At 46.5% G+C, this 27,528-nt stretch overlaps 1 protein-coding gene and 1 long non-coding RNA gene across 2 annotated transcripts in view; one reads left to right on the plus strand and one right to left on the minus strand.

The window, feature by feature from the left end:
• Nucleotides 1-27,528, minus strand: part of LOC122385348 (putative transferase CAF17 homolog, mitochondrial) — a 46,709-nt gene that overhangs the window by 9,626 nt on the left and 9,555 nt on the right. The window lies entirely within an intron of this gene.
• LOC122385349 lies at nt 2,741-4,441 on the plus strand. Its single transcript, XR_006257188.1, has 2 exons — nt 2,741-3,348; nt 3,537-4,441. It is a non-coding gene; the product is annotated as an uncharacterized LOC122385349 (long non-coding RNA).

Consider the following 27,528-nt stretch of genomic DNA (forward strand, 5'->3'; position numbering starts at 1 on the left):
TGCTATAACAGCGTCATGGGTGGTTGATAAGTTACGTGTTCAGGCGAGCGTTTTCGAAATATATGACTGGCTTCCATAAATGACTGCTTCCATGGCTTCCTATAAAAAAAATTGGAGGAGACTCTTGAAAGCTTTAGCGTTTTAATTCTACTCGAAACGTACGTCGGCGCGGCGCATAATGCTAGAAGAGTAAAAACCGTACATATGTAATGCTTAGCTGACACTTATTACGGCTACTTATGCATTATATTTGGCTATCATTCGTCAGCGTTAGTTTGTGCGACATGTTTGTAAACAAGCGCCGTGGATGTAAGTATGCATAATGCGTTATTCATAGACTTGTAGTGATGTGCTTCGGGAGGGGCTGGTTGACGTTTGACAAGTTACTTAACCCGTGCACCGACGGGGGGGGGGGGCGGATAACCGCCCCCCCCCCCTGAGGTTTTTCGCGGATAGCGGGAAAACCGTCGCGAAATTTGGTACGACTATTCTCTCATCAATTTTGTACATGGTGTGCAAGTTTGAACCTCCTAACTTTCAAGGTCAGGTCACCAGGTCACTTTGAATGACCCAACCTCAAGTCACTTTTTTGCAACTTTGTCACCGTGCCAGAGCTACAGTAGATGTCGGAGGCCTTTGAAAGTCGCAGGATGTTATAAGGTCATTAGTAGCTACAATTTGCATATCTCGGAATTTTGATGTCGGTGACCTAAGGTCAGGTCAATTTCGCGACCTTCCCATTATAAGTCAATGGGGGAAAAATCAACTCCCTGTTTTTACCACTAAAACGGGTCGGAATGGCCCCATATACCATACATGACTTCATATACGATCAACCTTTACTACCTTGAGGTCTGTTTTGCTGTTGGGCAGCTGTAAGGTCATGTGACGTCATCAAAGGTCACCAGCGGTTTTTTTGCCAATAACTCCGTACAGGAACAAGATACAGCCGCGCGGATGGTCTCATTGTGTTCAGCTCGTCAAGACGCATCGAATGATATACATGATGACCTCGAGGTCACGTGACCTGAGGTCAACCTTTGACCTTGACCTTTCGAGGTCAACATATATATCATTCGATGCGGATTGACGAGAGGATCACGATGATGCCCTTAGTTTGTTCCTATCTTGACTAATTCGAAAGTTATTCGAGAAAAACTCTCTCCATATCTAGCGCCGCCATTTTGACTTTTTCGACCCCTGTGACGTCATCTTTGACCTGACCTGAAAATGACCTTAGTAAAAATTGTAGACCTTGTCCGTGCGTATCCGATGCCGTTTACCGCTTGTCGCTATCTTGCTTCGTTCTCGAGATCTCAGGGGGGGGGCGGTCATCCGCCCCCCCCCCCCCCCGTCGGTGCGAAGTTGGCGCAGACCCCCGTCGGTGCGCGGGTTAAGTGAGTGACTACGTTATTGAGTAAAGCGGGTAACTCGAAGCCACTGTAAATCACTTGGTGAGGCTCAAAAACATTATCACAGTTGATTTTCAATGATTGCCTTTTTCATAAAACACGGAATATACACCTAGTAGAGATTGCAGTCCCGGAACGTTTTGCCAATCCCGGGATCCCGAAAGTTTTTGTTTCGGGATCCCGGGATCCCGGGATCCCGGTCTTGTCACTAAAGGTCGTAAGAATGATTTCCTACTGACATATTTTGCGTCTTTTAGCTTACCACAAACAAAGAGGCAACCAAAAGCCATCCTTAGACCATGTCATTTGCATTAAAGACGATTGAATTTGCGAAGGAAACGTTTCAATTTGATTAGCATTCATTCCCAATTGGTCTGAATAAAACTGTGCGTCGACCAGTGCGTTTACTATCTCGTCATAAAGACGAGTTCCAGCACATCCAGGCCACACTACCTCTTCGTGTACGCTACTCGTAGTTAGCGCGACAGTTTTAAGCCATTGCTGGTAGGTCTGTCTATTTTAAAACTCGCGACCAGTGTACGCCAAATTTGGCAGCTCCCTATTTCACAATATTTTCAAGACCACGCTTGGTCAATTCACCTCCTTCCGGTTCCGCTTTCATCACTAATGTCTCTCAGACTTTGCTCCAAAGTCGCTTTGAGGGCAGAGTCACTGACTGGGAGAGCTCCACTCTACCGTCTTCAACGTTTGAATCAGTGAGCTCTGCCGTCACTTGCATGACATCTGTGACATCTTTCTGCGACATGAGCTCAAAGACTGTCTTGATGATCTCTTTTGTTCCGGCCACGGACGGACAAGTCAGAATCACGTAACGATCCGTGACCCTGATAAAGATGTTGCAGCACTGATGCTGCAATTTTTTTTGGCGTTCGGGACCCTTTTTCGTACACATTTGAGCGGCTTATTCGCTGTGGGTGATACGCGGAAGCTACCAGCACGGTCGATTGTGGAAGGCCGATCGGGGTGCCAGCTAAATACGCCCGGTTATATATAACAAGATATAACCGGTTTTTCCGCGACACTACGAGCGTCTTCTCTGGGGCGGCCCCGGAGCCGGGCCGGCCTCGGCGAGCAGCGTTCGGCGGCAGGCGGGCGGCCGCCCGCGCCCCGGGCGGCAAGGCCGCTGAGGCGGCGGCCTCCTCTGATTGGTGGAGCGACTCGTGTCACGTGACGGTGGTGGCGCGGGATTTGAGTGTATATGCGCGGTCACTCTGTTCTAGGCCGCCCGGTCTGACGCAAGTCAGCAGTGTTCTCGCTCTGAAATGTTTTTGCGTTTACTGCGGTCGTGTTCAGTGGAAACTGGAAGACATCAAGGGGAGTATAAGTTCGGTTTTATATCAATGTTATATTGATTGACGAGGATGTTTTTCCTTTCGGGTTTTTTATGTTTATTTTTACTGGTTTGTTGTTTGTTAGTTGTTTGTTTTTATTTTCGGCATGAGGTTTGGTTATTTTTGTGCTTATGTTATGCTATCGAGGTAAGAAAGGGGTCGATGAGCAATGGGTCGGCAAATGCCTGGTATTATAGGTTCTTTGAAGGTTGGATAAAAGAATGAAAAATGGACTGCTGGTAGAAATTTGCTTGGTGGCGTTTTTCAGTTTTTGGGAGATTGGGTGTAGGTTCTTGCTATGTGTAACATAGCTGAATTTTTTTTTTCTTCCCTGGAACGGAACGCCGGACTTTGCCATCCTACACTCCGTGTGAGTGAAATCAGCTCATGCTTCTCGGTACGGTGTAGCAGCTCAGAGTGCACGGCCTGGCCGGCGTGGGGTTTTGGTGGCCACGTGGTGTTGGCCGGTGGTTGGAGTTGGCAGAATTGCCGTTTGGTGGTGCCTGGTGTTGGTTGAACTGTGGTTCCCATACACGTGAACGGTTACAGGCGTAAGGTGTGCCAGGTGGGCGTACCCCGTGGAGGTACGCCCAGGTGGGCCAGGTGGGCCTGGCCGGCGTAGGGTTTGGTGGCCACGTGGTGTTGGCCGGTGGTTGTGCAGAGAGTTGGTAGAATTGCCGTTTGGTGGTGCCTGGTGTTGGTTGAACTGTGGTTCCCATACAGGTGAACGGTTACTGGCGTAAGGTGTGCCAGGTGGGCGTACCCCGTGGAGAATGAGCTGCTGGTGATGTTTGGCTCTGTCCGAGCGTGTCCGAGCGGGGTTTTCATTAGTGGGTTAGGGATTGTTGATAATAAGGGTACCAACTACCAGGTGAGACTTGAGAGGGTAAATGGAGTTCATGCTAATGATACCCAATGCAATGGTATTGGTCTAAAATGGTATTGTTACCTGGTTAGGTTGGAGTGAAAGGTTAAGTGGGTGATATAGGTACGGAGGTGCAGAGGTGATAGTGGAAACCACTTGTGTGGTAAGTCTCGGGAGTCGGGACTAGGATATTTTAGATTAGATGGGAAATTATGTTAGGTAGTTTGGTTGCACTGGCGATAATATAGTAAGTTACAGGATAGTACCCAAAGGAAGTTTTCACCCTCATATTTAAAGACTGCATTAGGTATGCCATTTTCTATAACGATGCAGTTTTATGGTAGCCCCTGATTGTTTTGCTCTCACTCTACATTGAGGTGCGAGTTAACTGTTTTCAGTTTTTTTATGGTAGTGGCGTTTGTGAATCGTTTTTTTTTTTTGCCAGAGTAAGGTGCCTTTTTGTCGTGGTCAATAAATAGAGCATTGCCTAGGCATGCATAAGCGACATCAATCATCATGGTAATGTTGGTATGCAATATGCATATCCTGCCGATGTGTCATCGCGCGCATTGTCAGATAAATGGCTCCAGTATGTATAACCCCTCTTGATACCCCCCTTTGATACGAGCTTTCGGCTAAAAATGGTTATGTGACACAATCCGTTTTTTTTCTTCCATGGCTCGGTGGGTGGTTGGCATCCGACTCTGAACGGCGACGGATCGGCACACTCGGCGGGGCCGGCCCGCTGGGCCAGAGTCTTCTCTGGCCGCTGGAGGATTTCTTCACAGCTCCCACGTCAGCTGAGGGAGTTCCGTGACCCCTCCCAGCTCATCTAGCTCCAGTGGTGCTGCCCGTGCTGCCTAGCAGGTCTTACGGGACATCGTCAGGTATAGGCCAAGGTGGCCGGGGTTTTGAAAGGTACGTTGTTCCATGTATGCCGGGCCCGGTACATATCTGTTAATGGAGGTTCTAGGGGGACCCGATAGGGTAGATAGTGAACGCTTGGGCATGGGCGATATCGGCATTTTTGTGGGGATATTTGGTTCCACCAATAGGAACATGAGGGGCAATGCTGTTGGAAAGTGAGATAGTAATAAAATTCTGATAAAATCGTTACGAGGCCTGAAGGTATTTAAAAAATGAAATCTAGTCAACTCTAAGTTCAACGTGTTTTCAACCTTGGTTTGCTGCTGCTGCTGAGGCTTGTTAAATCGTCTATAACTATATTCAAAGCAGTCTGTTTCTTTGATTTTTTTTCTACTTGTCGCTATAGGATATGGGATGACCTTTCTCCTGCAAACAGCAAATGAACAATACAGGTCAGGTGCTATCAATAATAGTTAAAAAGGATTTAGTCAGTATACGTTGTTAGGACTGGGGTACCCCTCGGTGTCCCAAAATTGTATTTTGGCTGGGGTGTCGGAGGAAAATTCCTGGGGGCCCGGGAACGATTTTCAAGTTGAGGGGGGGGGGAGGCGAGCCCAAAATGCCTGACTTGATGCATATGAAACAGTGGCGTAGCTAGGGGTCTAAGGGAACACGCACCCCCCCCCCCCCCAATCGGGTTCACAGGGACCCTCGGGTCCAGGGGGCCCTGCGGCACCATTTGACCTGAGGCTTAACGATGGCCATATTTCGACTCGGGAGGGCCCCATTCGGCTCGTTAGAGCACCTCATGGGCCCTAAATTGCCACACTAAGATCTCCTTAAAGCCCCACGCCGGCTTCTGAGTCATGGTCCCACAATTATTTTTCTGAGGGCCCAATAACGGCAACTGTGGGGGCCCTCATCGGCGCTTATGGGGACCCACACCGGTGTCTCTGAGGGTTTCACGCCTCCAACTCTGAGTGCCTACACCAGTGCCTATTAAAACCCTATATCGGCGGCTCTGAGAGTGAGGACTCGAATCCCTACCCAACACCTGCGCAGTGCGCATCTAGGGACCACCCACTAGTGACTTCTGAGGGCCCCACACCGGTGACAGGGGCCTCTTGCCGGTCACTGAGAACCCCCTGCCGGCTTGTAGAGGGTTCGCGTCAGCAGCTCAGGCCCCACACCAGTCTGTAACTGCTCCACACCAGCGTCTATGAGGGCCCACAGCAACGCCTGTAGGACCCTCACCGGCGCCTCTGAGAGAGTCACACTGGTGCCTCTGAGCGCCCGCACCGGCACCTGCATGACAGTCCCACACCGGTGCCTCTACGGGCCCCTTACCGGCGGCTCTAAGGGCCCTACGCCGGTGATTCTGAGGATGCTACCGATAACCGGAGGCACCATACAGGCCCAAGGTGTCGCTGAGCTTTAATCCCATACCGGCCTTCCGTGGGTGCCACGTCAGTGCACTCGTTGCCCCACACCCCTCCCTCACACCCGGGGCGGGTAAACTGTGTTATACCTATAGCAACGATTTTACCACCGTTGTACGTTATGTATTTCTCAAGGTTGGCTCAAAATGGTCCAGTATATGTATGTAAAAGCTGGCCTGCCAAACTATGGCCAGGGTCAGGCCCAAATCAAAGTGGGATGACAATAGCAGAAATCAAATCGATACTGTACCGGCAGAAACCCTTCAGATGGCAAGGAAAGGCCGTGTCCTGATAGGATATATAAAGGAAACAAGAAGGAAAGAAGTCCGGAAAAGGGAGGAAAGGTCCTTTCTCGCTGCCTCAATGTTGAGGGGGCGACGCCCCCACGGCTCTCAAGTTGGGGGGGGGGGGCAAGCACCCCCGCTGCCCCCCCCTGTTCCCGGGTCTATGAAAATTTCTCACCAAAAAGGGATAAGAGTGGAAAATTGATGGTCAAATAAGGCCTAACAAGAATGAAAAAGGATGCGCGGCAAAATTTCATAAAAGGCTGGTATAATGTGGGAAGCTATCCATCCATGCAAATGCTTTTTCTGGGTAAAAATGGGAGTGGAAAATGGGCTATTAAAATTGGAGGCGAGTGAACAGTGATTTTCATTTGGGTGACGTTTCCCACCTAAATCAACAAATTTTTGGGCACTGGTACCCCTCGCCAGCATCAGGGTTGACGTCACTCACTCAGTACTAACTGAGTGTTGAGCTGTCCGGACGGTCGCAGCTCGGTTGTGGCCGCCTTGGCCGTGTTTTTTGGTGATCTAGTGCAACCGTCGCAGAGCAAAGGGAGTATGAAATTCAGTTTTTTTTTTGTGGGTTCTTTCGCTAAGAAGTATTTTTCAATTATTAATGTGTGTTCTGTATGCAATATTGCTTTTGCAAGGACGTTTATTCTTTTTTATACTTTGACATGGCTGATAAAGTTCGTATGCAATTTGTTAATAATGGAGGGGTTGGTGGGATGCCTAACTGGTCCGGGTGTATGGTTAGTAAGAGGTGGAAAGTGGGCTAGTTGCGGAGTTATTTGGAGTGGTTTATGGCTGGGTATGGTTTATTTCCAGTTAAAATATTAATTTGTTTTGGGAGGGGTAGGTTAAAAAAAACTCATCGGTTACAACTCTTCATTTACAAACTAGGGGTCTTATTGTTTTCTTCTCTTAGATCGCTGGACTTAGCCGTTCCACACTCTGTATGGGTGAATTCAGCTCATTTTTTCACGGGATAGCGGCTCCAAGTGCAGAACCTGGCCGGGTTACGTGTTGGGTGGCCACTAATGTGGGCCAGTGCGGTTCACCAATGGGGTGGTGATGGTGTTGTGAGCGGTGGTTGAATTTGTAGAGTTGTCCGGTTATGCCTGGCTATGGTTGAACCTTGGTTCCCATGCAGGTAAACGGCTACTGGCATAAGGTTTGCCATGGTGAGCGCACCCCGTGAATGGCGGGCTCAGCTATAGTGGCGTGGCGCTGTCGGAGCGATGAGTTTTATTAGTAGTTTATGGCGCTTCACTGATCAACGCCAATTGCGCTTAGGTTATTTGGGTAAATGGGGGTTAGGTATAAAAAATGTAGGTATATGAAATAAAAAAAACTAAAAGAATTATAAAGTAAAAATAAAAACAAACAAACAATATAAAAAACAATTTATTGGTGGCGCTTCACTGGTCAACACCAAATGTTGCCCAGGATATTTAAGTAACTGGGGGGGGGGGGGGGGGGGGTTACGTATTGCTCCGGTAGGTAGGTACTTGATCACTTTAGATGGCATTTGTTATACCTTTTTGCTTTTGCTTAGAACGCTGGACATTGGCATTCTACACTCCGTTTGAGTGGATTCAGCTCATTCTTCCAAGGGGTAGCAGCTCCAAGCGCGCGACCTGGCCGGCTTAGGTGTTGAGTGGCCACTGAGGTGGGCCGGTGTTAACCGGTGGTGTTGGTGTTGAGGGTTGGGAGTTGAGTTTGTAGAGTTGTCGTTGGTTATGCCTGGCTATGGTTGAAACGTGGTTCCCATACAGGACAACTGATACTGGCGTAAGGGTTGGCGTAGTGAGCGTACCCCTTGGGAGGTGAGCTGTTTTTGTGATGTTGGCCTTTTTCCAAGCGTTATATATTTTTTATTAATTTATTCGGAGGCGCGCTGTCAGGGGTCGCGCGCGGTTGCTGCTCGCGCTGTCGGCGTCACCGGGGGTCATTGAGTGGTTGGAATTTTAATTTTACCATACGATGTTACGAGTAATTTCTAACATTTTTATGATAGCAACCTGGTTGTGTGTACTCAGGTTGTGTACTTTTGTCACTCAGGACCTGCCTATGATTGGTTGGTGGGTGAGTTACTGTACCTTCTATGGGTGACATTGAGGCAGCTCGGCGTTTGGAGGCAGTAAGCACCTCCAAAACGTGTCGAGCTAGGAAGCTACGGCAATTTTTACCCATATGGGCCTGTTTACAGCGTAGGGGCTGTCTGTATGCCGGTCTTTTGGTCCCTGATCAATCCGGAGCTTAGCGGGAAGGCAAGCTTGTTGCCCGTGGCGGGGGGATGCGGATACTATCAGATTTCAACAGCGGGTATTTTGGTATTCAGGTCGGGTAATTGCCCTAAACATTTGGAGAATCTTGGGATGCCCAATTCTACAAGTCCCGGGTGAGGCTCGCTAGTCTGCCCGGGGATATCCCCTTCTACAACGACCCCGAGGCAGCTCGCTAGTCTGCCCGGGGATATCCTCTCCTACAACGGCCTCGGGGCAGCTCGTTAGTCTGCCCGGGGGTGCCCCTTCTACAACGGCCTCGGGGCAGCTCGCTAGTCTGCCCGGGGGTGTCCCCTTCTACAAACCCGGGATAGCTCGCTAGTCTGCCCGGGGGTGTCCCCTTCACAACGGCCTCGGGGCAGCTCGCTAGTCTGCCCGGGGGTGTCCCCTTCTACAAAGGCATCGGGGCAGCTCGCTAGTCTGCCCGGGGGTGTCCCCTCCTACAACAGCCTCGGGTGTAGCTCGCTAGTCGCAAGTCTGCCCGTGGTAGTCCCCTTCTTCAACGGCCTCTGGGCAGCTTTCTAGTTTGCCGGGGATGTGCTTTTCTACAACGGCCTCGGGGCGGCTTGCTCGTCTGCTCGTTGGTGGCTGCCGCCAGGACGCCGGTATGCGCAGGCGTCATTCCGGCGGCTTTGAATGTGGATGCCGGCGGGCGCTGAGAGCTCTCCCCTTTTGCTGGTCGGCTATCTATGACCTGAATACCTATAGTTTCGTGGTCACTGTTTTAACCTTTGCAAAGTTTTAGGTAACATTCATGGTCGTTATCATTGCCACGCATATCACAGGGATTAAGGGACACGTAACAGTAGCTGTGGCCTCTGTTGTCAGTTGCCTAACAACCATTGGGTTACCATGTTTTTTTTGGGGGGGGGACGGCGCTAAAATAATAACAATAATAACAATAATAATAACAATAATAAAAACAATAAAAACAATAATAACAATAATAATTAACATTAGCAATAATAAAAGAAAAAAAACAGCTCGCTAGTCTGCCCGGGGAAGCCGTTTCTCACGGCCCCTGGTGCTGCTCGGGATGCTCCCTTCTTCCACCTTCTACAACGGCCGCGGGGCGGCTCGCTAGTCTACCCGTAGGTGGCTGCCGCTAGGACGCCCGGTATAGCGCGGGCGTCATTACGGCGGCTTGGAGCGCTGATTCCTGGAGCGGGCTGAGAGCGTTCCCCTTTTTTGCTGGGCGGCTGTCAACGACCTTCGTTGATACTGTTCTAACCCCTTCCAAAGTTTTGGGAAAATGCATGGTCGCGCTGATAGGTATGTGTATAGTGTTCAAGTAAAGGAAAATACAGCTTTTGTTAACTGCCTCAGAACTCATGGATGGTTGTTTTTCGTCGGGTATATCGAGGGTCTTTAGTTGGTGGAGGCTATCATCGCAGTAGTGGCTAATGCTAATGGTTGTTACTTGTTAGTCTTGCTGTAAGGGCTTTGGTATAAATGTAATTTTGTTCTTCATTGGTGACCGCTGTATCATTCACATTCATGTTGGCAGGTTTTAGGGATCGTGGCGTTTCTGGTAAGCTCCGGGCCAGGTTGAGGAAATAATTACTTACTTTCAACCAACTACCAAGCACGTATTAGGGTGGGCTCTGCCACTGGTCTCGACACTGGCGGCGACTTAAGGTCTTTTGTTGTTTATTTGAATCCCCATTCGGTCTGCTGGTCTCGGGAAAGGGGTGTTTTGTTATGGCGCATTGGTGTCTGGGTGGATGTATTGAATGGGTGGTGACACCATTGCGCCGCGCGGGGGGAGGGGTGGCGGCCCGTTGGCAGGGCAGTCTCGGTTGAGACATGTATACTTGCTAGTATGTCTGTGTCGTGTTCATTGGGCTGAATATACCAATAGCCCCTTTTTGTACAGCTACAGTGTTTTTCCTGGACGGACTTGGTTGTGAGGTTTGCACTGAGGTTGGTTACGCATAGCATAGCTAATTGTCTGTTTGCTGGCAGCTCGAAGGGGAAGCGGAAAATACGCCCGGTTATATATAACAAGATATAACCGGTTTTTCCGCGACACTACGAGCGTCTTCTCTGGGGCGGCCCCGGAGCCGGGCCGGCCTCGGCGAGCAGCGTTCGGCGGCAGGCGGGCGGCCGCCCGCGCCCCGGGCGGCAAGGCCGCTGAGGCGGCGGCCTCCTCTGATTGGTGGAGCGACTCGTGTCACGTGACGGTGGCGGCGCGGGATTTGAGTGTATATGCGCGGTCACTCTGTTCTAGGCCGCCCGGTCTGACGCAAGTCAGCAGTGTTCTCGCTCTGAAATGTTTTTGCGTTTCCCACCCACCCACCACCATTTAGGGCTTTTTTTTTTACACGCACCACACTCTTAAATAAAGATGGGTTTTTCCACAAAATGTGGTTTTTTCCCCAGCTAGGTCCCCCGGTTTTTTTTCTAGTTAGGACTTTTTCCGGGGGAGGACACACACGACAGGGTTTCTAGTTTGGGTGGTGACACCATTGCGCCGCGCGGGGGGAGGGGTGGCGGCCCGTTGGCAGGGCAGTCTCGGTTGAGACATGTATACTTGCTAGTATGTCTGTGTCGTGTTCATTGGGCTGAATATACCAATAGCCCCTTTTTGTACAGCTACAGTGTTTTTCCTGGACGGACTTGGTTGTGAGGTTTGCACTGAGGTTGGTTACGCATAGCATAGCTAATTGTCTGTTTGCTGGCAGCTCGAAGGGGAAGCGGAAAATAGTTTCTCTGCTTTATGTCACGCAGCACCATGAACAGTGTAAACAAGACTCGTGCAGTGGCTGCATTCTTTTTATGGTGAAAAACTGATTTTTTGGGGATCCCGGGATTGGCGGAATTTCGGGATCGGGATCGGAATTAAAATCCCGCCGGGATCCCGGGATCCCGATCCCGGGATTGCAATCTCTAATACCTAGTCTACGACAGACTATATGTCGTAGACTATATATTCCGTGATAAAGCGTTGCCCGGCTCATGACTCTGATTTCAACATTCAGTAATTGGTGGTATTAAAAATGGCTGGTACCTTAATTGACAGAAACATTTTTAATTTTCGAGTTTTCTGACCACGATCTATTTCTATGTCTATGTGCAACTTTCATGCGTTTGTATCTTTTCTGTTTGAATACTATCATAACTACGGTAGGGAAGACGGGAATTAAAGTGATTGACAAGTTATGATGTGACGAAATGATGTCAGTGATTGTTGCTGGTTCATGCCGTGTCATTTTGTTTTATTTTTCCTTTTACCCGGTTAATTATAACCATTTTATTTAATTATGACGGAAATAAGTAATATAAAATATATACCTAGCCAGTAAATCGAAGTTTTCCCCGTACGGGGAAAGGCCTATCTATGGCGGGCTTGGGGCAGACTCAGGGAATCTAGGGCAGACAGTTCGCCTGGGGAAACGGAGCGTTAGCTGGGGATATGAGACACTTTGTACGGGGAACTTGGCGCGTAATTCGCACGGGGAAACGGTTTAACTACCCAAGCGTTCCCCAAAAGCTCACCAAGCTACTCCCGCGCCAACTATGGTTAAAACTTAAAACCCGTTGTTAGGGTCAGTTCCCCGTAGGGGGTAATTGAACATTTCAGCAATAGGACCGCGTGCGAGCCCCGCACATTCCCCCACCCGGCTATACGGATTTATACGTACTGGAGACTTTCCCCGATGGGGATGGTGCGTATTTCTCGATAGTTCCCAGACCTTTCCCCGTGCGAGCCCCAGCTGTTCCCCGATTTGGCAATGGCCTTACTGCCTCGTCCCTTTTTTCCCGTACGGGGAAACAAGCAAAAATCTCGCACGGGGCAAACAAATCGTGCCCCAATCACATTGATCATGACTATTTAATGCGTACCTACTATATTTGTTTGATACTCTCGGCAAATTTTCTTTCACGCTTCTCAGTTATTCATACAAAAAAAAAATAATAATTCAATAACTTGCGATCCACAATTGTCCTATTTTATGTGCTGCATGCAATGCAAATTTGTAAATACTATGTAACCATCTATGTACCAAGTTTTCATTCGAAGCCTCTGCCATAAATCACAACCAATCATAGCCATAAATCACAGTCTATGAGTTCAGTTCATTTCAAAATTCATAAATAATCGATTAAGTGTTCAAAAGCGAAAAACGATCCAGTGATCAAACCATAAATTTCCTTTTAAAAGCGATTCACGAATCGGTGGGGAGGTTTACACTTTACACTGTAGTTTCAGGACACCTAGGCTACTCCAATGAAAGGCTCTGACAGAATATTGGGGAATAACCGAAGGTTTGTTGTCAATAGTTAAAACACTATTCTTTAGAATTGTGTTTTTCTATTGAAAAACAAATCTGAGTTCCCTGACAATTTGGCAAAAGCTGCCTGAGATTTATGCAGATTATTCGCTCAACAGTCAACATTCAACACATTACATAAGAGAAACTAATTAGTGATGAGGCAGTCGTCAAGCGATCCGCTAAATATAAAAAAGTGATTTAGACGAGCAGTTCGTGTTTATAACCAATCAGTTCACGTACTTTGGCACAACATTCCCGCGGATTAATCATAAAACTGAATTTGTGACCTATTGAGGTGCAGACCGCTGGTAGAGACTATATAAAATGTGCTATCAGTTGCCTAAAATGGCGAATAGGGAGCTGCAGCTCCTCTCCCGACTGGTGCAGAGCCTGGGATCGCGGCGTTTCGCAAGTGATTTGACCTGCGCACTGTGCAGCGCGATGGCCATTCGGCGGCGTCAGGGCGGCGCGATGGCTCGACGGCGCACCATCGCCCGTGCAGCGTGCAGCGACCAGCCGCTCCGCAGCGGTCTGGACGTCGTCAAGGAGCAGAGCGGGGGTGGCGCGCTGCAGAAACCAAACGTGGTGCGGGGCGTCCGCAAAAGGCGGCGACCGGGCTGCAGAACCGGCCGGCCGGGCGCCGCGGCCAGTCGCCAGTCCCAGTCACCCGCACGGGGTACCGTTATTCGAACAGCGAGAGACCGAGCCGCGGCGGCCTCCCCTCCAGCAGCGCAGATGGACTGTTTCTCATCTGAATCTGATAAAGGTCCAGTCCAGACCGTGATCCATAATTCAGCGGCGTCCCTCCCGTCTCAGCCTAGTTCAAACTGGCCATGCAAGGTCTGCCTGAGATTTAGCTCCAATTTGACCTCCACGATAGATCTGTGTAAGCCTGCATGTTCTGTTAGTAGATACTAGGCAGGTTTCAATCACAAACACCAAGCTGCAATACCCGCCGTTGTAAAGTGATGAAGGCACACCGAAAAAGCAAGATGCCATTTTTGTGGAGAAGAAACAAAAACGTGATCATAAGATTACCACTGAACCATCCCTCTTCTCCGTAAGACTTAGCTCACAAAGAAACGTGTCATCCGCAAACAAAGAACATGGGAACCAGCAGTGCAGCAAAAGCTGAGCGATCAAAGACGATCTTGTGAAGCGGACCAGTGCCGTCTTTCCGTGAGTGCACGGCGCCGACCGGCTGAGCCGTGTTCATGGCGGCCTTGAAGCCGGCTAATCCCGGCTGGAAATGACGTCGGAAATGACGTCACGCGACACACAATCGCCCGGCGACAGTAACAGAGCAGCACGGCTATAGCCCAACAAATATGCCGACCACGTATCTGGCGATCAGCGCTCATACGCTGGAAAGGTATGATTCAGTGCACCTTTATTCAGCCCGGCAGGTCCTGTATGCAGGTCTAATTGCTGAGTAATTTGCAGTCATTTTGCACTAAATAGCATTGCCATTACTTGGCCAATGTCGAATAAGTATAGAAAGCCGATACTTCACAATTACATGAAGAAGTTCACAGAAGAAAGGGAGAGAGACTTCAAAAGCGAGATCAAGAGACTAAAAGATAAAAAAGAAAAAGGTTGGGAATGGGAGAAGGAAAGGAAAAAAGGAGTACCTGCAAAAGAAAAGGAACACAAGAGAGAAAGAAAAAGGAAAAGGCATGGAAAAAGAATGCCGCCTATCTGCATAACGCTGCACAATACATACGTAACTTAAATCTTCGGTATTACCTCTTACCTCCGCCTAAACGTTACTAGCAGTTAAACCCTGCATCCTTCGTTAACTCGCGCCCCGCTGGGGCGGGGGGGGGGGGGCAAAATCTGCCCCTTCCAGTTTTTCGCCGATAACTTCTAAACACGCAAAGCCGGCGACGCAATACTTTCAGTACCGTGTCACCCATGTTCCCTGAAAATCTGAGTGAAATCCGTCGGAAAATTTTACGAAAATGACATTTTAGTGACGCCATTTTCGCTTAAAAAACTGCAAAACTTCAAACGCCTCTAACATCCTCAGTTTCTAAGGAATTAGGACGCAATAAAAAGCATGCACGTGATTCTACTTTGCCTTTTAAATGGCTAACTGGTGTTTTTTTAATTTTGGATTTTGACCCTAAACAAAAATGATTTTTCGGGAAAATACTTGTAAAATCAACATTTCGCGTTTATCGAAGAACCGGAAAATATATGTTAGAGAATTAGTAGCTGTGCACCTACATCCCAATTTTTAGAAGAAAAAATCGGTTCAAAAATGTAGGAGACTAACGGACTAAGAAATGTTGGAGACTGTTAGGAGTTATTCAAATATTCAGATGTCATAAGTCATGAAAAACACAATAAAAAAAAGATTTTTGGAAGTTCTACACCTCGTACGGGAACGAAAATGGCACCATTCGATTCGTCATGAAAAACTGCATCAGATAGGAGACACCTTTTGTGTTTTAACAATCAACTTCAAAATTTGACCTCACTTGACATGACCTTGACCTAACCTCGACCTGAAATTCATTCAAATGTGGTCCGCATTACTAATTTAGTGTGCTCATTAAATTCTATGAATAAAATGACCCATAGAATATGTGTCGAACATGTCCTATTCTATATTTTATTTTTAGTGACTTAGACCTTTGCACTTTTGTATGCAACGAATCTTGTCTTCGTAGCCTAAATACACGTTTTAGATAACCAAACCAATCTCAGTCCATTGTTCGCCAGCTGCTTTCCAAAGCCGTTAATGTAGAGACCTGTTTTTTGTACTCTTGACCTGACATTGACCTGACTTCTGACCTACTTAACCCGGCCGGGCCCGGGGGGTAATCCCAACCACCGCAGCCCGGGGGGCGTTTTTCGCCCCCCCCCCCTGTCTAACTCCGTAAATAACGGAGCTACGGAAACAAAAGCGATACCAAACGAAAGGTCCTTACGAGAAGATTAAAAAGCACCCAAAATTTTTGACCTCAGATCAATTTTCAAGGTCAGAGGTCAAGGTCAAAGGCAAAAACCGGCACATGTGTAGTGATCTCAAAGTAAGCGTTCCAGAGGACGGCAGGATGCATAAACCGGCAAAATTGGGTGTCAAACGAAAGAAGAGAATCTGAGGATTCCGAAAATGTGCTCAAAATGATAGGTCAAGGTCAAGGTCACGCTCAAAATTGACCTCAAACTTTGCACTTTTTCGTACATCTTGCGTGCTAGCTTCCAAAATGTTTTGAAATGTTTTGGGGCTATCAGTTCCCTATTTGTGGTTCATCTTACGATACGAGGCTGCTCAAAGGTCAAGGTCACAGAAGAGTATCCTTGCTAGAGGCTATTTCAATGATTCAGGTTAGTAATAATAAATAATACAATTTTGCCATCCGGAAGCTCTAAATGAAGGCTTAGAGGAAAATAGATGCCAGATTCGTGATCAGCGAGTACATATCCATCATAAACGACCTTTCATGTGTCAAGGTCAACCAAAGGTCATCCGAGGTCACATGAGGTCAACATAAAACTTGACCTTTTCCTAACAAAATATATATCATTCGACGCGGCTTTACCAGGCGAATGCGATGTTACCACTGCCGTAGCTCTAGGACCATTTTTGTTGAAGTTATTTGCGAAAAACTAAACCCACATTTCGGGGTCGTTGACCTGACCTGCGACCTCAGGTCACCAAACTATTTTTCTATTTTTATCTCAGTAAAACGCTACACAACCGGGCTCGTAATGTGTCTTCATCTCTAAAGCTCTATTTTAAGCAGCTATTTGAAGTTCGCGTCTGTGACGCCGAAGTTTGGCGTGCAGGGGTCTAGAAAAATTGACCCTGTGACGTCATCAAGGGGGCTAGGTCCAAATATTTTACTTCAGAAGATGTCAAATTGATGGGAGAAAAGGTACTGAAAGTTTCGCTTTCCTATCCCTAAGCGTTCAGGAGCTACCGCAAATATTTGCCAGGGGGGGGCGAAAAACGCCCCCCCGGGCCCGCGAGGGTTAACCCGCGCGGGGCTGGGGTCTCCAGCCGAACGCGCGGGGCTGGGGGGGGGGGTAAATTTTACCCCCCCCTGTTATCTCCCGAACTAATGGTCCGATTTGGAAAATTCAAACGCCAATCGAAAGTTCTCATCACGAACAACTAAAAACATGTACTTAATTTAAAGTTTGAGGTCAAGGTCAAGGTCAGGTCAAGGGTACAAATTGCAAGTTTCTACAGTATCGGCGTTGCACCGTAGTTGCCGAAGAATGGAGTCATGGACTGAGACTGATTGCCCAAAACGTGTTCTTAGGCTACCAAGACAATATTCGTTGCATACAATATCATTCAGACGTCAAGGTCAAGGTCAGGTCAGGTCAGGTCACCAAAAACAAAATATAGAAAAGGGCATGTGCAACACATGTTTTATGGGTCATTTTACTCATACCGATTCGCGGCCAATAGGCAGAATTTTAGAATTCAATAGGCATACTCAATAAGTGATATGGACCACCTCTGGATGAATTTCAGGTCGAGGTCAGGTCAAGGTCAGGTCAAGTGTGGTCAAATTTTGAAGTTGGTTGTTAAGGCCTAAAAAGGTGTCCATCTGATGCAGTTTTTCACGGCGAATCGAATGGTGCTATTTTTTCCGTGCGAGGTCTAGAACTTCCAAAAAAATCATTTTTCAAAATTTTTGTGTGTCGTGACGTCATAAAATTTTGAATAACTCCCACATTTTTGAACCGATTCTTCTAAAAATTGGTATGTAGGTGCACGTAGACCACTTCTCTGACTTGTAGGTATTCCGGTTTTTCGATATACCCAAAATTTTGGATTTTATAATTATTTTCCCAAAAGAGTCAGCTTTTTGAAATAAAATTGGGCCAAAATCCAGCATTTTCAAAAAACCGAGATAGCCATTTGATAGACAAAGTAGAATTACGTACCAGTAAAACGCCTTTTGGGCGAAGAACGAGCGAGCGAGATAGTGAGCCCTGCACGTGCAGAAGGGCGAGAGGGTACTTCCAACGGGCTTGTGCAAAGCACCCTTCTAACCGGTCGCTGGCGGTGTACCAAATTTGAACGCAATCGGCCCAGCCGTTCCTGAGATCTGGAAGCGGCATTCTGCACGTGCGCACGTGCAAACGGGGTCCAAAATGACTTTTGCACGGCACCCTACTAACCGGTCCCCAACCGTGCACCAAATTTGAGCGCAATCGGCCCAGCCGTTCTCGAGATCTGGAAACGCCCCCTGCACGTGCGCACGTGCAGTAGCACCCTAACCGCAACACATGGGAATGCATTGTCTGGTGGGTGCCTACCTGTATGCCAAGTTTCAGCGAAATCGCCCCAGTAATTACCGAGTTACTGAAATGGGAACAAATTTGACACCTCTTATTGTTGTATTTTGCACGTGCAGTGGGAGTCACTCACATATATGAAGAGTATCCGACCTTTGGTAGAAGGGATGCAGCTACGCTATAAAAATGACCGCAAGACAATCGCTCAAGCCGCTGCTGAGATATGGGCCTCTCAAAATCATTACTTTTGCAAAACTGCTTGAACACCCTTGACTTTTCACGTGGCACGTGCCACGGCGGTCACTGAGATGTATCAAAAGTAGTCAATTACGGGGTAGAAGGGATGGGGCTACCCAGCAAAAAAGACCGCAGGCCATTCGGTCCAGCGGTTGCTGAGATATAAGCCTCTCAAAAGCGTTACAGGCCGGGCCGGGCCGGGCCGGGCCGGGCCGGGCCGGGCCGGGCCGGGCCGCTCATACTGAGATTTTTCCGTTATATTGAAAAGACTTCGCTTCGCTCGCTGCGCTCGCTCGCTCGTAATAACCTTTTTTATTACGTCTTGATTCCTTTAAAAATGATGATGTTAGCGGCGTTTGAAATTTTGCCGTTTTTGAGGCGAAAATGGCGAACATGACGTCACTAAAACGTCAATTTCTCAAAAATTTGCGACGGATTTCGCTCAAATTTTCAGGGAACGTGTCAAATTGATGTAAGAAAAGGTACTGAAAGTTTGGCGGCGCTGCGCGCCGCCGTTTTTGAGATATTGCAAATATTCGCGGGGGGGGGGTAAAATTTACCCCCCCAGCCCCGCGCGGGTTAACCCGCGCCGGGCCGGGGAATGTGCTTTAATACCCTCCCCCCTGCGGTTTTTCGCAGATATCTTAAAAACGGCGGCGCGGAGCGCCGCCGTTTTTGGCACACCTGTTCGTGTATCTTTTCCGCACATGTCGTGAAAATTCAGACCCAGGTCGCCTTAGGTCAGGTCACCAGTCACGCCAGGTGACCTAACCTCAGAAAAAATAAGAATGCTCGTCATAGCTACACCGTTTGATCGATTGCCTTGAAACGTTCAGCGATTGATCAGAGCAACATTATCTATAAAATGTATATCTAGAAGTCTAGAACTTCCAAAAAAATCATTTTTCAAAATTTTTGTGTGTCGTGACGTCATAAAATTTTGAATAACTCCCACATTTTTGAACCGATTCTTCTAAAAATTGGTATGTAGGTGCACATAGACCACTTCTCTGACATGTAGGTATTCCGGTTTTTTCGATATACCCAAAATTTTGGATTTTATAATTATTTTCCCAAAAGAGTCAGTTTTTTGAAGAAAAAAAATTTGGGCCAAAATCCAGCATTTTCAAAAAACCGAGATAGCCATTTGATAGACAAAGTAGAATTACGTATAACCTTTTTTATTACGTCTTGATTCCTTTTTAAAATGATGATGTTAGCGGCGTTTGAAATTTTGCCGTTTTTGAGGCGAAAATGGCGAACATGACGTCACTAAAACGTCAATTTCTCAAAAAATTGCGACGGATTTCGCTCAAATTTTCAGGGAACGTGTCAAATTGATGTAAGAAACGGTACTGAAAGCGCCGCCGTTTTTGAGATATTGCAAATATTCGCGGGGGGGGGTAAAATTTACCCCCCCCCCCCCCAGCCCCGCGCGGGTTAACCCGCGGCGGGCCGGGGAAGGTGCTTTAATACCCTTCCCCCTGCGGTTTTTCGCAGATGTCTCAAAAACGGCGGCGCGGAGCGCCGCCGTTTTTGGCACACCTGTTCGTGTATCTTTTCCGCACATGTCGTGAAAATTCAGACCCAGGTCGCCTTAGGTCAGGTCACCAGTCACGTCAGGTGACCTAACCTCAGAAAAAATAAGAATGCTCGTCATAGCTACACCGTTTGATCGATTGCCTTGAAACGTTCAGCGATTGATCAGAGCAACATTATCTATAAAATGTATATCTCGGAATTTTGATATCGGTGACCTAAGGTCAGGTCAATTTTGCGGCCTCTCCATTACCTATAAGTCAATGGGAGAAAATTGAAAAACGTCTGTTTTGCACGAATGTTATTCTAGACACTCTCAAACATCGAGATGTAGGTAAAATTGACACACTGAACCGGAAAATGGCAACTGTGACCCCTCGTTATGTCCCCGAGGTCATCTCAGGTCACGAACAGAATCTAACAGTTTTTCGCTAATAACTTCTGATAGAGGCGTGCTACAGCGCTGAAAACGCCTTAGATTTGTTCGGCTCGACGTTGCGGATCGACTGATATGCAAAATGACCTTTTCCGGTCAGGTCATGACCTTGACCTGAGGTCAAATTTTCAAGTTGACCGTTCAAGGTCAAATTATAGTTCATTTGACGCGTCTCGACGAGAGGAACACGATGCTGGCAAAAGTAATGTCATTGCTCTTTCGAGTCAAAAGTTATTGCCGAAAAAACGCTTTTCGTAAAAACGGCTATTTTTGGAGTTTTTGCCCTCTGGAGGCTAAACCGTTGACCTGAGGTCAAATCTGAGGACATTAATCAGAAATGTCTGTAAAAGGGCTATCGAATGCGCTCTTCTGCGGCGCTGTAGCTCTATCGGTTCCCGAGATAGCCGTTGGCAGTTTCCAAAATGTTGAAATAGTCAATATTTTACCTTTGGTGACCTCTGGTGACCTGACCTTTGACCTGACCCAAAAAATGACTGAGTGTTTTCGTCCTTATTTTGGACGTTCTTTCGATTGCCGCTTACCGCGTGTCGCTACGTGGCCCAGGAGCCGAGTTAGAAGGGGGTATTCAGACACCCCCGGCCCGGCGCGGAATCTCAGAGCACCGGCCCGGCGCGGGCTAAGCAAAAAAAAAAAAAAGTCTCCAAAGGTTCCTCTCGTTGAGAGCTTTCGATTGTCGCTTTCCCTGTCTTTCTACGACCATCGGCTCGGAAGTTAGACAAGGGGACAGAATATCCCCCCCCCAACAGGGTGGGCATGGCTGAATGGTGAATAGCCCAGCGGGGAGCGGCTTACTGGGCGAATAATATTTCATAAAATTTTGACAGGTTGATGGCAGTCGGTAAAAAAAAAGTTTCAGTAAAAATGTACTGAAATGGACATTGACGTCGAGCGATAGGATGGTCATGGAAAGACCGGTAAAACGGCAATCGCAAGCTCTGAACAAGTAAGCTCTTTGCACTCCTTTGTTTGCCTGAGTAGGTCACAGGTAAGGTCAAGGTCAGGTCAATGGTAAAATTTATAAAAGTCTGGGCTTGGAGCCCAGTTAGCAAGAAATGCATTCAGATTGATCACCCAGAATGCGTTGTTAGGCTACAAAGACAAGATGCATTACGTAAAACGCGATGAAAAGGTCAAAGTCAAGGTCATGTCATGTCACCAAAGACAAAGTATTGAAAAAGTTAAGTGCGGCACATGTTTTGTGGGTCATTTTATTCATATAACTCCATGGGCATGCTCAGTTAGTATTATAGAAGAGATAAGATAGATGAATCCTAGGTCGAGGTATGGTCAAGGTTAGGTCAAGTGAGGTCAAATTTGAAGTTGGTTTGTAAAACCAAAAAAAGTGTACAGCTGATACAGTTTTTCACGCCAAATCGAATGGCGCCGTTTTAATTTTTGTGTAAGTCTAGAGATTTTAAAAAAACGTATTATTTTGAAGATTTGTATTTGTCATAGCGCCACTTAAGTCTAAGCTTTCAATAACTCGTTTATTGTGGACCGATTTCTACGAAAATTGGAATGTGGACTCTTAGTACGTACTTCGCCGACACATGTTCCGTTTTGTATCAAATATAACTTTTGGGATTTTATGACCATTTACATTAAAAATCAGTTCTGGTGTTGAAAGAAATTGAATCAAAATAAAAAGAAGATAGTCATTTGAAAAAGGTAGAATCGCACTTGTGCCTCTTGTTACGTCTTGTTTCCTTAACCCGCGCATGACTGGGGTATTTTCCATAACGCGAATGACTGGGGAGGGGGGGGGGGGGCTCTCCAGAGCCCCCCTCCTATCTCCGAAACTACTGGGCTGATCGTCAAAATTCAAACAGTGTCTGATAGCCCTGGAAAAACTGTCGAACGAAACCTATTTTCATTGACCTCGAGGTCACCGATGACGTCACAGGTCAGGTCAAAGTAAAAATTATCGACATTTTTGCTAGTTCACAATTTGGGCTCTGACCGCCGGCTAACATGTCCGATCAGGCTCATTTTTCGTTTACGCACTCCTTGATAGATTCCCTAGATACCCTGAGGGCAACGAACTTTTACTTCGAATTTTTAAGGTCAACGTCAGGTCATCCTAAGTCACAAAAATTGTATATCATGTATTGGTCACGTGACGCATGTTTTATGGTTCATTTTACTCGTAGATTTCGAAAATAGTGTCGCCTGTGTCATTTGAGGTCATTGTCAGCTGAATTTACCGGAGGTCAGGTCACTTTCAGGTCAGAAAAGGTCAAATTTTGAAAATGAAATTTTTCAAAAAAAAGTGCCTATCAGATGCAGTTTGAGCTCAGGAACACGATAGTGCCATTTATATTGCTGTGCGACATCAAAAACGTACTGAAAAATGAATTTAAAAAAATATGTAATTACATTAAAATTTTGACAATAATGCGAATAACTTGGCTACTTTTGAAGATATTGGACTGTAAATTGCTAGTGTAGTTCATCAGAGAGCGTTCTATCACATATATTCCGCGTTTCGCGAAAAATCGAAAACTTTTTGAAAAAAAAAATCAACTTTTTGTAATTGTAAAAGCATATTTTTCAAAAAAATTTAAATTTGGGAAAATTCAAGATAGCAGTTTGATAGCTAAGTGTATTTGTAGTCCACTCATGCAAAGAAAATGGATCTACCTTTAAAACTGAGCTCGTGAGAGCGTTTGCCGTAATTCAATATTTTGCATTAACCCTATTAGTGGCAGGCTTCTGGCTACCCCTATTAGTGGCAGGGGGGGGGGGCTGTTTACGACCCCCCCTTGATATCTCGAGATCTAACGGGCCGATTTTCAAAATTCAAACGGCATTCGATTTCGCTCAACGTGATCTACATTTCTATAAAAATAAAAATTAAAAAATGTCAATAGGGGGGTAGAGGGGGGTAAAAACGGGCAAATTGCAGATACATTTTAGACTGTTTATCACGGCCAGGTTTCTGAACCAATCTTAACGCAACTTTTGCCGATCGATAGAGAATGAACCAGGAATTCACATGGATCCTAAAAATATGCATTTTCAAAAATCATAGGCGGATACAGATCATTGAGATTGGGGGTACACAAAAAGTATAGTAAATAAGGTTTTTGTTGGTACTGTTTCTAAAAAGGATGGTAATGGTCTTGTTATGTTACAATTTTCTTATGAGAGAACGACTACAATTGTATTGGTCATGCATAGGCGGTGTCAGGGCACCTATGTTGGGAGGTAAAACATAACCCCCCTTTTTGGACGCCTGGATCCGCCTATTATAGCAAAAACGTGTCAAAAGAGAATGCACAATAACTGTATATGTTATCACATGATACCTTTCATTCACTGTTCGTAAAACTGGTGCAGCGTCGTGATCTTCGCCCAAATGACTCGCTTCACGAATAGGACCCCACAATTCCCAGTGCTCTGGAGCCGCCCCTGGTAAAGTTATGAACTTGAAATTTTCAGGGAATGTGCCCAATTTAGTTTTAGGAAAAGTCAGAAAATTTCAGCATCGTAGCTTCAGCGGTTTCGGAGATATTCCCGAAAAACCTGAGGGGTGGATAAAAACAACCCCCCCTGCCACTAATAGGGTTAACCCGCGCCCCGTAGGGTGTGGGCCGAAACGGCCCCCAATGTCCTTTTACGTCGATATCTCCTAAACAGCTAGAGATATCGCCACCAAACTTTCAGGACCCCTCCGGGCATCAATTTTACACATTGTGACCAACAATTTTCCAGAGGCTATGATAGGTTGGCCACAAATGACGTCAGAATGGCGTCATGTTCTGCCATTTTCGACCGAAAAAAGACCTTCGCGAGAAGAACTGTCAGGCCTACAGCTTTGAAGATAGAGAAAAATGATCAGACATAAAAGGTGTAGAATTGACAGGGCTACAAAACTGCTATCTCGGATTTTTGAAATTTTTGAGTTTTGACCCCCAAAAATCAAAAATTCAATTTTTTGGATATATTAGCCAAAAAATCCAAAACGTTTTTTGAGTTTCGAAAAAAACGAAATGTATGTGATAGTACCTACCGTTTTCTATCTACATACCAAATTTCAGATCGATATCTCCTTTTTTGGCCAAGTTATAGCGAAAAACTGTTCAAAAATGATGACGTCAAATTTTCAAACTCAATTTTTGGCAATTCTAGACCACGTAAGGTAAAACAAAGACCACCATTGGACTCCCCGTGACGAGCTTCATCGAATCGATACCCATTTTATGCAAAAATACCAACTTTGAAATTTGACCTAATTTGACCTGACCTTCACCAAAACGTGACCTAAGCTGGCCCCAAAGGCTGCCTGACCCACATAATCGCATTTGTCATTTAAATGGACCATAAAACATGTATCACACGACACTTTCATATTGTGACCCCCAGTGACCTGACCTCTGTGACCTGACCTGGTATCAGTGAGCTCAGATAGCGAAGTATGTGTTTGACGAACAATGTGCCATCGATGGTTTTCAATAACTTACCAATTTACTCGACTTCACAACACATTTCTTGAAATGCCTGTGAACGTTGAAAATCCGACCTTTGACCTGACCTGTGACGTCATCGGTTTGACCAGGTCAATGAAATTTGGTCACAAGGTAGTTCCCCGGTGGGGCTATCGAACGCCGTTTGAATTTTGAAAATCGGCCGGTAAATTTCCGAAATCTTGTGGTAGGGTCCGCTGGCAGCCCTACGGGGCGCGGGTTAAAATCGGGCGACATGACGTCACTCTGACGTCATTTCCGGCCAAACTATGAGAGATAGAAAGTTATAATTTTAACACAAGGTGTCAAATTGATGCCGCTGAGGGTACCGAAAGTTTTGTGTTGATCCATCAAACGGTTCAGAAGATACTGCTGAAAAACGGGAGGGGGGGGGGGGGGGGGCTCTATGCGCGGGTTAAAACTGAAGATGTTGGACGCATTTTGAGTTTTCGAGTTCTTGAAGCGAAATGGCGTGACATGACACGAAGCTAGAACACAAATTTGATGCATGACAGCGACTGAAAGTTTGACGCAGCTGGCTTGACGCGTTTAGAAGATAAAATATAACCCTCGCCCATGTAGGGGGGGGGGGGTTGGTGCAACCCCCCCCCCCCCCTGAGGTTTTTCTTAGCTACGCCGAACCGTTTCAGATAGCCTGCTCAAATTTTCAGTACCCTTTGGGGCATCCTTTGAGCAACTTTTGGTAATTTTTTTTTTGTCAAGGTCATGTCAGGTCACGGAGTTATGACGTCATAAAGGGAACAACCTCCGGCCAGATTTACGCTAAATTGGAGATTGCTTCACATTGGTATAAATGCCGACTGACCTGACGCACTGATGGATTGTTTTAGAATCACAACTGGCTGATTTGACATTGGCACAAGGTCCGTTGACATTTTGAAGGTCACTAAAGGTCAAGGTAAGGTCAGTGACCTCGGTTGACCTGTAATGACTTCTTGCACTTGTATACCCTTTTCGGGGTATTTTGATGCCCTGAATTCGAATTTGCTATCCATTTCAGGCATCGTCGGTTGTTTCTTGTAGTTCATTTTGGGTCAGGGTCAGGTCAGTGACGTCACACGCCTGACGTGACCCAATGCACAAATGACCTTGCAGACTTCCGATGCTCCCAACGCATCATTTTTAGAGTTATGACATCGAAATACACACCAAACGATAGAGAATTGATCAAGGATCACGATAGTGAAGGTTTCAAGTCGATATCTCTTACCGTTTTGCCGCAATCGGCGCGGAAATCTGAAAAGTTAGATTTTTCCGAAAATTTGACCTTTGACCGGTCATAAGTAGGTCAAATGTTGACCTAGGACCAAAAATATACCACCAATCGCGAGATCTCGTTGAAAGCAATCCGTTGGTCTTTTCCGCTAAGCTCTACGACGCTTCGTTTTCAAACGCGAGGGGGATCGCACCAACCCCCCCTGCATGGGCGAAGGTGGCAAAACACCGTTTACGGGCGAGGGTTAATATTCATTTAGCGAAATACGGGAGCGGGGCAGATTCTGCCTCCCTTCTCTCTCAGCAGGGCGCGGGTTAATAAAATTCCATAACCTGAAATTGGTCTGACGATATAAATCGGAAAGCCAAGCTGAGCATTCCTTCTAGAGATGTCAATCGGATACCGACTTTTTGGTACCGTTGTTTCGTGTAACATTGGCCCACTTTTTCGTTTTTTTGTCAATAACTCAATAATCTTTTTGTGAACAAGCTTAAGTGATTGGGTATAGAGAAATGCATCCTTCAGCTATTCAAAGCATATAAAATTATGTGTGCAGAAAATCTGCACACGCAATTTTTTTTTGAAAATACAAGTGGACAATGTTGCATGCTATTTTGGCAACTTTGGCCCAACACCATTTTCAATGGGAAATCAATAGTTTTTTGCTTTATTTCTCATTTTAGCTACTTGTATGGCAACATTGTCCACCTGAGAGAATTTTTAAAAAATAGTAATCATCAAACACATTAACATGTATTATAACGCAAGCAAGTTTGTACTCACCACAATGGCATAGTGTGGTTTTACATCACATTTGAAATCACAGAATGAAGTTTGAAACAGACCCTGGCCTGAGCAAACAGAAAGACAAAATTAAGACAAAAACGCAGTGCAACAAAGCACTATATGACATAGCAAATGCTGAGCTTAACACCGGATCGCACCACACTGTGTTGTGTTGGCCCTACTCGAATCTGTACATTCCTCGGGACCCAACAGGCACAGGTTGATTGACTTTTTCTTTCACGTCCTCCCGCATGTAAGTGTGTACATCCTCACGTGCTGGCCATCTGAACTTGCCTCCAGCACAGTTCTCCATAGCCTTGATCACAATGCCATCATTCGTGATGTCAATCACCTCTCCGTAGTAAGTGTCAGCATCATACATGAACTTCACAAAGTCGCCCTTGACCACATCCTCAGTTCTTGCAGGAGGTGCCTGGCCGTGATAGTCATCATCTGCATCTTGGTCCTGAAAGTCATCATCCAGGTCTACATCTGATTCTGCAACTTCAGACACTGAGTCATCTTGAACGGATGAGTCACTTTGGTTCGCTTCTTCATCGACTGACTTGTCACCGACACTCTTCCCGGCCTCTACGTCGAGCCGTTTGCGTTTCTGTCGTGGAGTTGTGCCCTCCGGACCTCGTTTCCTTTCAAGATGCTCCAGGACTGAAGCATCCACAGATGCACCGGCGACTGCGGGTTCCACCGGATCGGAGGGAAGATTCTTAAGAACCTCCTGTCGGTCCAGAGGGTGGAT

Source organism: Amphibalanus amphitrite, unplaced genomic scaffold (assembly GCF_019059575.1).
Source record: "Amphibalanus amphitrite isolate SeventyFive unplaced genomic scaffold, NRLGWU_Aamphi_draft 000215F_arrow, whole genome shotgun sequence".
Classification (NCBI taxonomy): Eukaryota; Metazoa; Arthropoda; class Thecostraca; order Balanomorpha; family Balanidae; genus Amphibalanus; species Amphibalanus amphitrite.